Source organism: Electrona antarctica (assembly GCF_951216825.1).
Source record: "Electrona antarctica genome assembly, chromosome: 20".
NCBI classification, from domain to species: Eukaryota; Metazoa; Chordata; class Actinopteri; order Myctophiformes; family Myctophidae; genus Electrona; species Electrona antarctica.
Window position 1 is genome coordinate 39,141,824 of NC_136801.1, and position 14,740 is coordinate 39,156,563.

The 14,740-nt window shown below is 43.2% G+C and overlaps 1 long non-coding RNA gene across 1 annotated transcript; it reads left to right on the forward strand.

The window, feature by feature from the left end:
- Positions 1-126: 126 nt before the first annotated feature.
- On the forward strand, positions 127-9,278 carry LOC306913367. Its single transcript, XR_013788518.1, has 3 exons — positions 127-296; positions 3,396-3,513; positions 7,053-9,278. It is a non-coding gene; the product is annotated as an uncharacterized lncRNA (long non-coding RNA).
- The last annotated feature ends 5,462 nt before the right edge of the window (positions 9,279-14,740 follow it).

Consider the following 14,740-nt stretch of genomic DNA (forward strand, 5'->3'; position numbering starts at 1 on the left):
AGCTACAGGAGGCTCCATCTTCACTTACACACCTCTTCCACCAGGGGGCGAAAGCCACTAAGAAGGCAACGGTTTAACCTGGATCGTGTAATGCCCCGGAAGTACTAACTGCCTGGCAACCTTGTTTATAACCATTGTCATAACACACCGCAGAATTGGTCAGCGTGGTAATCGCCGTATAACCGATATAACTCTATAATTATAATGAAGTCATAACTCTAGTATCTCGGTGAAAAACGTCTCACAAACTGATGGACATTGATTTTGATATGGACATCGATCTACACTGACTGCAGGTATGTGTTACAATTTCGCACAACATGTGTTCACATGAAGTCTCTAGCCCATTATTGCCATAATGGTCTGACTCTGTTTGGAACCTCACCCTCCGCTATTAACTCCGAAAAGAGGTTCCGTGTCAGGATATATCCCTTAGCTCCGTTTGGAACCTCAATATCTACGCGGCTACGCTTTAGCTCCGAGATGAGGTTCCGTCCCGTGATATCCCTGCACAGGTCGAAATGGGGTCGAGCCGTCCACAAACAAGTGGATTAAAACCCCTTTCGCACGTATCGTTTCCAAAAACTAAAAGTATCAGAACCAAGATACAGTTAATAAACTATAAACGCAGGCACGTAACATTTTAAGTCTGGGGTTAAACTTACAAAGCGGTTGTTTGTCAGCCAGAACCATATATTTTCCCTGTTTTTTCCCAATGCAATCTTACGGAAGCAGTAGCCTACTGCGCATGCGAACGGGGGTTGACTGAACCCATTTTTTTTAATTTTAGACTGATTTAAGCAGTTGTTTCAGCCCTGACGTGCCGGCGTTAAGTTTATCATCTGTGCCTCGGTTCTGTTTACTTTTTGGGAACAATACTGCGAAAAGGGTTTAATCCACTGTTTATGGACAGGCTCGACACAGTTACACTCCATCATTTCGACATGTGCAGGGATATCACGGGACGTAGCGGCCGGGCTCCACCGGGCGCGTCAGCGTCGCGTCTCCGTCACCGTCAGGGAATGTTCCCTTTTTAATCAATGAAGGGTGGCTCCACTGCCCGCGTTGAACCGGTGCGTTTTTTGACGCGACGCAGACGCAACGCAACGCGTCCGGTGGAGCCCTGGCGTAACATCATCACTGAGCTAAAGAGTTGAAGCTTAGATATTGAGGTTCCAAACGGAGCTATCCCTGCATAGGTCGAAATGGGTTCTCCCCTCCAGGTAGGATTGCATCCAGCTCACTGATGTGCTATCAAAGCCAATTGCTTTTAGCTTATTAGCACAATCTATGCCAAACCCGGGATCTCTCGGGTTTATTGCTTAAACCCTCCTTTGCCAACCCGATAAATCTCAGGTTTCTTTAATGACTATTAATCCAGAATTAATAGTATTTTATTTACCGTCCATTAGCTGTTTTAGCAACCATCGCTAGCCAACGAAGGGTCCCGTGTTTTGATGTCATCGAATATCTCTCGAAATCTCGGTGCACACACGCAATCTTTAGGGCTCAGATTGAGATAAAGGACGATGTTTAGAGCTTAATAAAACATTAATCCAACCTCGCAAGTAGAAAACTAATGTTTACATTGGCAAATGACGGCCCGGAGTGAAGCTATGGAATGGAAGGTTATCACGTCCGGTTCAACGAGCGAGTTCAAGGCTCTCTAAAGAGTCATTTTCGTGACTTTAAGACTTTAAGAAGTCAGAGTTTGAAACCTCCTTATGCTAGCGTGTAATGGCTAACGATAACGCCGGTCGTGGTCAGGCATGCAGCCTACACCACAACAACAGCCCACCTCCCTCAACATTTAAGGTATGTGACTTGAAGTTAGGGTTATCAGAATCAATGCTAATATTTGTCGAGGTCGGGCATAAGAACCTCTTTGGGTGACCAACACACCCTAGCAGTTAGCATTTTATAATAGGCTGTTTTCAAAGCCCATGATATAGCCCCAGCACGGCTGTGGTTTCATGCCGCTTGTCTCATACGGTCGTTGTATGCCTCGTGCAGCTGTCAACCAGCTAACACGTTGGCCCCATGTTACGACTAGTACGACTCCCCGAGGGCACCAGGCGAGGCCCTTGAGCCTGCTTCAACCTGGGAGTGGCAGCGGCACATCAGGGCATGGGTTCAAATCTAGGCAGCACCAATTCGGTGCGTGAACGTTAGAACCCCTACATTTATGGTCGACCCTGCCACAACTGCAGGGTCTTCGTCATCCTACCCGTACTGCCTCAGTATAGCAGCCTAATAATACAGTTGTGGCCAAGGCCCCGACCATGGCAACTAGAAGCTCCACTCGGGCCGCGAACGCGGTCGGGTGCAGAGCAAGACTACACCAGAGCAGGCCTGGGCCCTGCCTCGGTGAGACTCTCGTAATGGCCACCTCACTGCCCTCAGGCTTGGGCGTGGTATCTACGACAGAGACCACGGGTCCAGCTCTCAAACCGCCAGTGAAAAGGAGGAAGAGGTCCTCGCCACCCGCAGAGAGCGTGTGCAGCAAAACGAACATTCCCTCCAGTGTTGTTGTTATGTGTGTAAACGAAATGCAAAATGTGTCCAATTCTGTGTGTGCTGCAATAAATGTGAATGTTCCTTTTCATTGTGCAAGCCAAATAAAATAAAAAACACAAAACAACAATCCCGAACCCATATGAGCCCATCACCGGGAGGGCCACCATAGCCCTTCCGGGGCGATGGGACAACAAGTTGGCAACGTGGCGGGGGTTCCCCTCACCACAGGCTGGCAACGTCACAGGGGGCTGCGTCCTATCCTGGGGAAGCAGGGAAAGAGCAACGAGGTCTTTATCAATTAGGTCGGGAAAGTCAGGTTCCGCAGGGAAAGTGTTAAAGGAGCATTCAGTGATTTGGGTGATTTGGAAAACCCCCCGGTCTGCCCCAGTAACAAGATGTGCACATGCACGCACTACAGTGGGAGGACACGCAACAGGCCAACATCACGCACACTAAGGCCTGCCCTCGCTCGATCATGATTGGCGGAAGGCCCCTCTCTATCATGATTGGATGAAGGCTGGGCCACCTAGCCAAAAACGAAACCTACGTTTTTTTGACCCCCAGGGGTTAACTGGGGACAGGTAGGAACTCCTTATATGGTCAGCACACTCTATAGTAGGGAGGATTATCACAACAAAACAAAAAAAGTGATATTTGAATTAGGTGAAATCACTGAATATACCTTCAAAGGCCTTATTCCTATCACACAAGTTATTATTATAGAAGTCCTTTTTCATGTCACATCAAAGTCCTTATTATTAAATTGCTTAATTGTATTCCAGACCACATGTAGCCTATTGGCTTGGGATTGGGGTCCTTTATACTCAATTCATCAAAGTCCTTAGTATTAAAGTATTCATTGTATTCCTTCATTTCAGACCAGTGTGTGGAGTCCAGTCTGCAGGTGAAGATCAGTTCTCCAGCCAGGAGAACATCCCATTAAACAGGAACCTGAAGACCACCTTAAGCAGGAACCTGAAGACCACCTGGATCCCAGTAAGTTTCAAGCACTCTCTTTATTTCTTGTAAAAGTGGGCCGGTACAGAGAGTGTAAAGTAGGGCCTTAAACAAACGAGTTGAGATTTTTCCCAGTAGACTTGTCAGACAGTAAAGTCGAAGTTGAGTTGATGCGTCGTTTTATGACGGGGGAGGGGGGATCCCCGATCCCCGAGAAAACTTTAACAGGGGGCAGGTGGGGGTGTGCGCCGACTGCGCGCGCGCTCAAATACGGAGCTTGTCAAACGGAGCCACTTAACTCATTCCAGGCTAACGACTTCTTTAATGCCTTTTTAATGAAATCCTGCACCGCCAATGACGTCTTTAACGTGCTATTTAGCTCTTTATTTAATGATAAACCTATAAAGTTGGCTTACCGCTAATCAAAGCTGTCGTCGATCGGCAGCTCCATGTTCGATTGCTTCCCCTTCAGCCTCAATGCATTAAAAAAAGAGCAAGGCGGTGGATGAGGCCTTTCTAGGCCTTTTTATGAGTATTCCATTTCAATTCGCGCTGGATAAATAAAGCGACTGTGTTTAGTGGCTCAATAGCAACTCCCCGTGACCGCGCATCTAAAATATGAATGCTTCTAAAGACTCTTAGCCAGTGATTAATCCGATCAGTGCGACCACCTTCGCCATTGCTGTTTTGAGGAGACGAGGAGGCTCTCTTCTGCTACAGCCAAATAGAATGGTGGTGAACGGTGGCGGTCGCTGAACTATCGCCCCCCTGGCACTGGCCAGGTTAACATGGTGCGCACACAGTGGCCTCTCCAATATGGCACAGAAACCCTTTTCCTTTTCCTTTTCATTGTGCAAGCCAAAAAAACCCAACAACAATCCCGAACCCATATGAGCCCATCACCGGGAGGGCCACCATAGCCCTCCTGGGCGATGGGACAACAAGTTGGCAACGTGGTGGTGGTTCCCCTCGCCACAGGCTGGTAACACGGCCAAACTTTCTCCCCACCACCAGGGCGCGCCATTGCACCATGCATGGCACCGAATTGTGGGGAAGGCTGCCTCGCACAGAGGCAGCAAGACCGTTTAGTTGCCAGCCCACTTGTGGGCATCGCCACCCCACAGCCAACAAGCTTGTCACAAGTAATCGGCCCGCTGGCTCGATGTTTTCGGCAGTGGAAGCAGTGTGGAGCTTCAGCATGGGTACTGAGCACCACGACCGCCAATGTCACAACAAGTAATTTGAAAAGACATAGCTAGGCAACACACAGCGTATGTATCTATGGCCAGGCGCTGATTATCAAAACATCAAAATGTAATAGTAAACACTAAACAGATATGGGGCATAATTGGCACACAGCGCAGCAGCGGCCATCTATTATACATTTGAAAAGGTGTACCCAACCCAGGAAAAGGGACCCAAAGTCACCAGCTACTACGTCACTGACACACTGCAACAACACACTAAGACGTCACAGACTTACCCTCCGCGTCGATCCATGTCTATCTCCTCATGTCGCGCGGCACGCCCACTCTCAACACCACCCGCGTAAAAATTGTCATTGCACTGCCACTAAAGCCGGCTCCCGTCCAGACTCAAACAATATCAATATCAATAATAAACACAAACACGCCACATGCACCGACACCCCCGCCTAATTTGTTGCCACGTCTATGAAAACAAGCACAGAAAAAATGCCATTCAACACGCTACTTACACACACTACCACTCGCTTACAATACGCGGACCTGGCAACACTACATTCCCGCTCCCATTTGCTAAAAGCCCACCACGTGACCCACGACAGTTTTTCTGATACCTTTCTCACTTCCGATTGCACCACCGGACGTTACACACTACACACACACATTAGAATAACAACAAGACGAACGCTTGCCAGCCACACACACACAGCCACACACACACACACACACACACACACACACACACACACACACACACACACACCAAAAGTAGAAGAAGAAGAACAACAACACACCGCACACACTGATTCTAACTTGGATGGAGAGCGCCGCGATTACATACACAGTTAAAATAATGCAAACACGACCGCATTGACACCTGGCGTGGTACAAGGCGCATATATGGATAAGAACAACAACACCAACACTACACGCACACGCGCGCGCTGCAACAACGTGCTGCAACACAAAACAGCTACGTACAACGCAGTGACAGTGTCACTGCAGACACGTGTGTGTGTGTGTGTGCGTGCGTGCGTGCGCGGGGGGGATTTTGGATCGCCTCGCGATGCAGCGCTAATGGCACGCGCACACACACACACACCACAAAACGCTAATAATAATACAAAATAAGAACACTACACTAATAACAACAATAATATCAACAGTACAGAGAACAGTACAGTACACATGAGTACAGTACAGAAAGAAAGCTCACATCAGAATATTAATCCATGTAATAATAATAATTAAAAAAAAAAAAAAGAACACAACACTAATAACAACTATAATATCAACAGTACAGAGTGCCGAAGGCCCGCACAATTCTAGTAATAACACAATACAAAATAAATATAACACTACAGTACAGCAGCCCGACGTTCAGAACACAATAGAAGACATAGGTCATAGGTATAATTAACATTATAGCAGCCAGCAGGAGTTGGCACATCATCAGAATACAATCTGCTAATAACTTCCACATTCACGACATGAACAACATGTCTTCCTTCTCCTTCTCCGACAACAACTCGATAACGTCCTTCTTTTCTTTTCTGAGCCATGCAGTAAATAAACAACAACAACAACCCACACTGACCGGAGACTGAGAGATTAATGCGTCCCGCGCGTAAAGCTAAACCAGAAACGGGACAGTCACTGTCAGCACGGGGGGTGGGGGGATAAAGTTTGGGGATACAGTTTGCACGCTTCTGTCTTCTTCTCTGACACAGCGCAGTTCAACTTCAACCAGTGAATTAGTGGGACACCGCTGAGAGCGCAGAGAACGTACATCAAAGGAACACACAGCTGCAGCTGGGTTGTTAATTAAGGATGAACTCCGATGCAGTTTCAAAGGGAAATAAAGAAGAATAAATAATGACTTCTGTCCGTGACAATAACCAATCCTACAGTTGGAATTCTGTATACATGCACACAGAGCAAAAAATATGATATGGGGAAAACAAATAAATGTTTTCTTTTTCTTTCTTTCAACTTCTCCAAATTTGAGTCGACTTGTGTCGATGCATCGACTTTTTAATGAATCCCCTAGTGTAAAGATGAATTGATTATCAATTTAAGCATCAACAATGCGATGACTGCATCGATGCATTGACCTAAATGTACCATGAAATAAAATGTATTAGTGAAATGATTAATGGGTTCACTGAAGCTGTTCAGTTAATTTTACTTCAGTATGAACTAACCTGCTGCAGAAGACGCACTGACATTTACAACTCATTACATATTTAGGGACTGTCCCTCATTCAGCTCGTCTCGCAAAGAGTAATCTGTTGATAACCTTTTCCAGGCATTACTCTGCACTGAGGTACAAGATTCAAACCTTTTATAGAGTCTCTGTGTATTTATTCCCAGATTTTCTGCACATCCATGTGTGTAAAGAGGAGGTTACACCTGACGAGGAGATGAGCTCCATTCTGGTCCAGGAGGAGCCACAACCTCCACAGATTAAAGAAGAACAAGAGGAGCTAGAGCTTCAAAGACCAGAAGAGGCTGGTGGGTCAACGTTGACATTACTAGCAGTGAAAAGTGAAGATGATGATGATGAAGAAAACAGAGAGACAGAACCTGTATCCAGCACTTCAACTCAAAGAATGAAAACCCAAGCTTATATAGTGAAAAGTGAAGATGATGATGATAATGATGATGAAAACAGAGAGACAGAGCCTGTAGCCGGCACCTCAACTGAACACATGAAAACACAAGCTTATATAGACTACTGGGTACGATCACAACCAACTAGTGATGACCAGCCCCTCTCTTCACACTGTTCTGAATCTGACACTGAAGACAGTGATGAGTGGGAGTCCACTCAGACCAGTGAAGGTCAGTCAGCTTTAAAGACACTGAAATTACAAAACACACAAAATGTGGGAGGACAGCGCAAACTGTCCCAGGACCTGAAATCATCAAAACAAACTGATTCCATGAGGAGTCACACAGGGAAGACAAGCTTTAGCTGCACAGAGTGTGACAAAATGTTTACTCGAAAGGGAACTCTAAAAACACACATGATGACTCATACTGGCGAAACGCCCTTTTCTTGTACAGTTTGTGGTAAAGGCTGTGCTACCGCAAGTCGCCTAAAAACACACATGGTGACTCATACAGACGAAAAGCCCTTTTCCTGTACTGTTTGTGGTAAAGGTTTTGCACGGATGGATTGTCTAAAATCACATATGAGCACTCATAGGCCTACAGGTGAAATGCCCTTTTCGTGTACAGTATGTGATAAAGGCTGTGCTAGCGCAAGTCAACTAAAAATACACATGATGACTCATACAGGTGAAAAGCCCTGTTTGTGTACAGTATGTGGTAAAGGCTGTGTTTCCACAGGTGAACTAAAAAGACACATGAGGACTCATACTGGCGAAAAGCCATTTTCTTGTACAGTTTGTGGTAAAGGCTTTGCTCAGACGGGTGGTCTAAAAACACACATGAGGAATCATACAGGCGAAAGGCCTTTTTCTTGTACAGTATGTGGTAAAGGCTGTGTTAGCTCAAGTGACCTAAAAATACACATGAGGAATCATACAGGTGAAAAACCCTTTATGTGTACAGTATGTGGTAAAGGCTCTGTTAGCTCAAGTCATCTAAAAGCACACATGAGGACTCATACAGCCGAAAAGCCCTTTTCTTGTACAGTATGTGGTAAAGGCTGTGTTAGCTCAAGTTATCTAAAAAGACACATGATGACTCATACAGGTGTAAAGCCCTTTATGTGTACAGTTTGTGGTAGAGGCTGTGCTAGCACAAGTGATCTAAAAATACACATGAGGACTCATACAGGTGAAAAGCCATTTTCTTGTACAGTATGTGGTAAAGGCTGTGTTAGCTCAAGTCATCTAAAAACACACATGAAGTCTCATACAGGCGAAAAGCCCCTTTCTTGTACAGTATGTGGTAAAGGCTGTGTTAACTCAAGTCATCTAAAAACACACATGGTGACTCATACAGGCAAAATGCCCTTTTCTTGTACAGTTTGTGGTAAAGGCTGTGCTACCGCAAGTCGCCTAAAAACACACATGGTGACTCATACAGACAAAAAGCCCTTCTCTTGTACTGTTTGTGGTAAAGGCTTTGCTCGGATAGATTCTCTAAAATCACACATGAGCACTCATAGTTTGTAGTAAACGATTTGCTAGAACATATCTAAAAAGACACATGAGGACTCATACAGAGGGAAAGCCTTTAGTTTAAGTCACACACATACATTCAGTCTAATCAAATGACACTGATACTAAAGTATAATCTGACAATATCAACACAACTGAAATGTTGCTCTGAAAAGGCTTGACTAAAACACACGTATAATTCGCCGTAGTAGAGCAATATGAGCATCAGTGCTGTACGTAAAAAAGCTGATGGGTTTGTGTAGCTGTTCATGTGTGTTTGGATTGTTAAATCGTAAATATTTGGTAGATGCCATCGTCAGAAGACGGTTGAGTTTTTTATTTTTTATTATCTATGCATATTCTACAGACGTTTGTGTCTTTTATTGAGGTGTAAAAAAAAACTTTTATACCTGGGTTAGGGAAATATTGATAATGTTGCTTGCTTAGTTTAATAAAGGTTTCAACACTACAGGTCCTATGTGTGCTTTATCATTACAGAAATGTTATCAAATATGTGATATATTTCATCTCTATTATTTGAAGCACTGAGAAAACTGTTGCGCCTTTCTTTGTCCTTTTTTTTTCTTCTTTCCAAACTTGACTACGGTAGCGGTCGTCTCAAAAACATAAAGGAAAAAGCAAACGTTTCGGTCCTAGGACCTTCGTCAGTGCTATATGATTTTCACAGACAATTTTGTCTCTGAAAATCATATAGCACTGACTGTTTGCTTTTTAATTGCACTGAGCACAGAGCACTTATGAGCATGATAAAATAAAGGACAAATATTTTCCTAAGTCTCAGTTTAAGGAGTTTTACTTCTATTTTCTATACGGTGAGCGAGTCTTTTCCTGTCAAAGTATCTCTATTATTTGTACTGTTGTGGTTATTGAAAATGCCATTAAAGATGGGGTACCATGCCATTGACCATATGCAGACCGCATCCATCTTGCCAGCAAGCTGGTAACTAGGTGCAATATCCCAATGACAGCCCATTCATCCAAACATTAAAGATTGATTGTATTAAACGACGTCAAACTCAACATTGCAGCTGTATGAAAACCTTGAATTATAAGAGCTTGAAAAATAAGTGTGTAAAAATCCACCCTAAATGTGTTACGAGCTACTTCCTGTCAAGGACAACTCTAAAGCAGTGGTTCTCAAACATTCTTGCACAGACCCCCATCTGAAAATACTTTCAGCTAGGGAAATGTTTTGAAGATTTATGAAAATATTTCGAAAACAGCCGATCGAAAAGCTCAAAATGGGCAGTAATGGGACGCGTTGTGAGCTTGTAGATCGGCTATTTTCAAAGTATAAAATGGGTTATAGTCATAAAACTTGCTGTGTGCCGCCTGGAACTTCCTCAAGGACTCCTTGAGGTCCCCAGACCACACTTTGTGCATCTTGCAGCAGCAACAAAAGAGTGCAGAAAGAGTCCTCTAGGTCCTATAAGTACTGGTAGAATGATCAATCACTAATTCTCTAATTACACAAACATGTCACACTTAAGATAGCTAGTCTCTCGCTGCACATGTCACACTTAAGATAGCTAGTCTCTCGCTGCTTTACATAGATTCATTACATTCACACACATCCATACACTGATGGCAGATGATGGCATGTACACGCATGTGCGCGCAGCGTGCCTGGGAAAAAAATGAATGCGAGGCAATCCATTATTTTTCTTCCGGTCCACGGCTGTTGCTGACCGTTTCCTACCTAGGCAATGTGGGATAGTATCACTCAGACGGTGGCGACTAGCGCCCCCTAGCGTCTAACATTTGGCACCAAAAGTGTAGGATAACATAAAACTTAAAATTGAGAAAGCAGATTAAACGGCAAAAACATTTGCTTCAACAACATTGAAAAGGTGCCATGTTTTTTTCACTCTTAAACAAGTAGAATACAATAAAAACGAAATGAGAAGAAAAAAAACATTGAAAAGAATAAAAAAACGTGCATTTCTTTAAAAAGGTGCCATTTAGTACCGGTATAGTTTAACAAAAGAACAGTGGTGGAAAGATACTAAGCACATTTACTTAACTGTGTTTGGATTGTTAAATGGTAAATATTTGGTAGATGCCATCGTCAGAAGACGGTTGAGGTTTTTTTGTCGTTGATTATTTATGCATATTCTACAGACTTTTGTTGAGGTGTAAAACAAAAACATTTATACCTGGGTTAGGGAAATATTGATAATGTTTTTGTTTGCTTGGTTTAATAAAGGTTTCAACACTACAGGTCCTATGTGTGCTTTATCATTACAGAAATGTTATCAAATATGTGATATATTTCATCTCTATTATTTGTACTGTTGTGGTTATTGAAAATTACATTAAAGATGGGGTACCATGCCATTGACCATATGTTATAAGACTGTGACTGGAGGTGGAGAACAACGTCTAGAGCAGGTAGCCAAAGTAGGAAGTGGCTTCTGCAGAGCTTTTGCTGCATCAGCTACAACCAGACATGATTTCTCCAGTGGACTGTTCCACCTCAAGGAACCCTATAAATTGCTCTTATGTGGGGTTCTTCATCCCTAAATTCAATCCAATTATCATTTACCTCTCATTCAGCTTGTCTCGCAAAGAGTCATCTGTTGATATTTGTCACACACCAGACAGTACTCTGCACTGAGGTACAAGTTTCAAACATTTTATGGAGTCTCTTTGTATTTTTTCCCCCAGATGTTCTGCACATCCCTGTGTGTAAAGAGGAGGTTACACCTGATGAGGAGATGAGCTCCAGTCTGGTCCAGGAGGAACCACAACCTCCACAGATTAAATATGAACAAGAGGAGCTACTTCAAAGACCAGAAAAGGCTGGTGGGTCAACGTTGACATTACTAGCAGTGAAAAGTGAAGATGATGAGGGTGAAAACAGAGAGACAGAGCCTGTAGCCGGAACCTCAACTGAACACACAAAAACACAAGCTTATATAGAGTACTGGGTACAACCAACTAGTGATGACCAGCCCCTCTCTTCACACTGTTCTGAATCTGACACTGAAGACAGTGATGAGTGGGAGAAGACCAGTGAAGGTCAGTCAGCTTTAAACACGCAAGGACAGTGCAAAATGTCCCAGGACCTGAAATCATCGAAACAAACTGACTCCACGAGGAGTCACACAGGGAAGAAAAGCTTTAGCTGTACAGAGTGTGACAAAATGTTTAATCGAAAGGGAAATCTAAAAACACACATGATGACTCATACAGGCGAAACACCCTTTTCTTGTACAGTTTGTGGTAAAGGCTGTGCTACCGCAAGTCGCCTAAAAACACACATGATGTCTCATACAGGTGAAAAGCCTTTTACTTGTACAGTATGTGGTAAAGGCTGTGTTCAAAGGGGTGATCTAAAAAAACACATGATGACTCATACAGGCGAAAAGCCCTTTTCTTGTACAGTATGTGGTAAAGGCTGTGTTAACACAAGTAATCTAAAAACACACATGATGACTCACACAGGCGAAAAGCCTTTTTCTTGTACGGTTTGTGGTACAGGTTTTGCTCGGATGGAAGGTCTAAAAACACACATGATCATGACTCATACAGGCGAAAAGCCGAGTTACACAAGAAAAAGTTATAGCTGTACAGAGTGTGGCAAAAGGTTTAACCAGACGGGAAATCTAAAAACACACATGATGACTCATACAGGCGAAATGCCCTTCTCTTGTACAATTTGTGGTAAAGGCTGTGCTAACGCAAGTCGTCTAAAAACACACATGATGACTCACACAGGCGAAAAGCCTTTTTCTTGTATGGTTTGTGGTACAGGTTTTGCTCGGATGGAAGGTCTAAAAACACACATGATCAATCATACAGGTGAAATACCCTTTTCGTGTACAGTATGTGGTAAAGGCTGTGTCACCACAGGTGCTCTAAAAAGACACATGAGGACTCATACTGGCGAAAAGCCTTTTTCTTGTACATTTTGTGGTAAAAGCTTTGCTCAGACGGGTTGTCTAAAAACACACATGAGGATTCATACAGGTGAAAGACCCTTTAGTTGTACAGTATGTGGTAAAGGCTTTGCTAACACGTCTAATCTAAAATATCACATGACTCATACAGGCGAAAAGCCATTTTCTTGTACAGTTTGTGGTAAACGCTGTGCTCACAAGGGTGATCTAAAAACCCACGTGAGGACTCATACAGGCGAAAAGCCATTTTCTTGTACAGTATGTGGTAAAGGCTGTGTTAGCTCAAGTAATCTAAAAACACACATGAGGACTCATACAGGTGAAAAGCCCTATGTGTGTACAGTTTGTGGTAGAGGCTGTGTTAGCACAAGTTATCTAAAAATACACATGAGGACTCATACAGGTGAAAAGCCCTTTTCTTGTACAGTATGTGGTAAAGGCTGTGTTAGCTCAAGTCATCTAAAAACACACATGAGGACTCATACAGCCGAAAAGCCCCTTTCTTGTACAGTATGTGGTAAAGGCTGTGTTAGCTCAAGTTATCTAAAAACACACATGATGACTCACACAGGGGAAAAGCCCTTGTCTTGCACAGTTTGTAGTACAGGATTTGCTAGAATGTATCATCTAAAAAGACACATGAGGACTCATACAGAGGGAAAGCCTTTAGTTTAAGTTAGTCACACACATACATGATCATTCAGTCTGATACAATGACACGGATACTAAAGTATCATCATCATCATCATCATCATCATCATCATCATACTATAATTCAGTCAATGTCTGTCTGTCTGTCTGTCTGTCTGAATGTGTGTCTGTCTGTCAGAAACACTGCCATATCTCCTCACCACCTGCACCAATCGCTCCCACTTTTCACACAGGCATTGACCATAATAATATGGAGGTCTTAACGAAGCCTTTTTTCCAATTTAATTCCAATTATAAATGAATAATGAATTTATTAGTGAATTCAAAATGTGAAAACGCACCCATGGCGCAGTACCCCCTGCGGGGGGGGGGGGCAATATATCACAACGGGTAAGGGCTAGTAGTCTTAAGTCTGACAATATCAACACGACTTAAATGTTGCTCTGAAAAGACTTGACTAAAACACACTCCTATAGGCAAAAAGCCCTTTTCTTGTGCAGTTTGAGGCTTTGCTGTAATGGATCAACAACAAATGGGATGGAATGCCTTTTGTTGAAGATGTCACACACAGACACATATGATCATCCAGTCTAATCCAGGAAGACAATGACGAGAATAGTAATATCAACAGGACTGAATAAAATAAACTTAGATTCTTGTGTATACGATTTGTTTGATCTTGTGTATGGCTCTTATTTCCGATTCCACATTTTTTTGCACTTCCTTTTTTTAATATCTTGTATATTTCTCTCCATAAATGGTTTATTATTAGTAGGGCAAGTGTGCTTACACATTTGTCAGGATTTAACACATGCATGCAATAATTATGTTCATTGATATGCACGCGATATTGGTGCAGTAAAGTGCTGACAAGCTGCTGCCGGGTTTGTACTGTAGCTGCTCATTAAATTGTGTGTTGACATATATTCTACAGACTTGTGTCTTTATTGAGGTGTAAAGGAAACCCTTTTATACCTGGGTTAGTGAAATATTCATAATGTTTTTGTTTGCTTGGTTTAATAAAGGTTTCAAGTAACACTACAGGTCCTCTGTCAGTGGTTCTCAAAGTGGGGTCCGGGGACCCCCAGGGGTACTTGAGGGAGTTCCAGGGGGGACCCAGTTAAATGATAATTTGGAATCAAATGGACCCTTATGGGTCTGTAACTCAGAGAGCGTACAAATGGAACCAAATGGACCCTTTCCATTTGGTTCCATTTGTACACTCTGAGTTAAATTAGCATTGATTTTACAATATACATTGAAATTAAACGGGTTGAAAATCACTGCTAGAGCCGTAAAAATCTTCTCTTATGGGGGTCCCTGGCATGTCTTTTCAAATGGGGGTCCGTAGGTT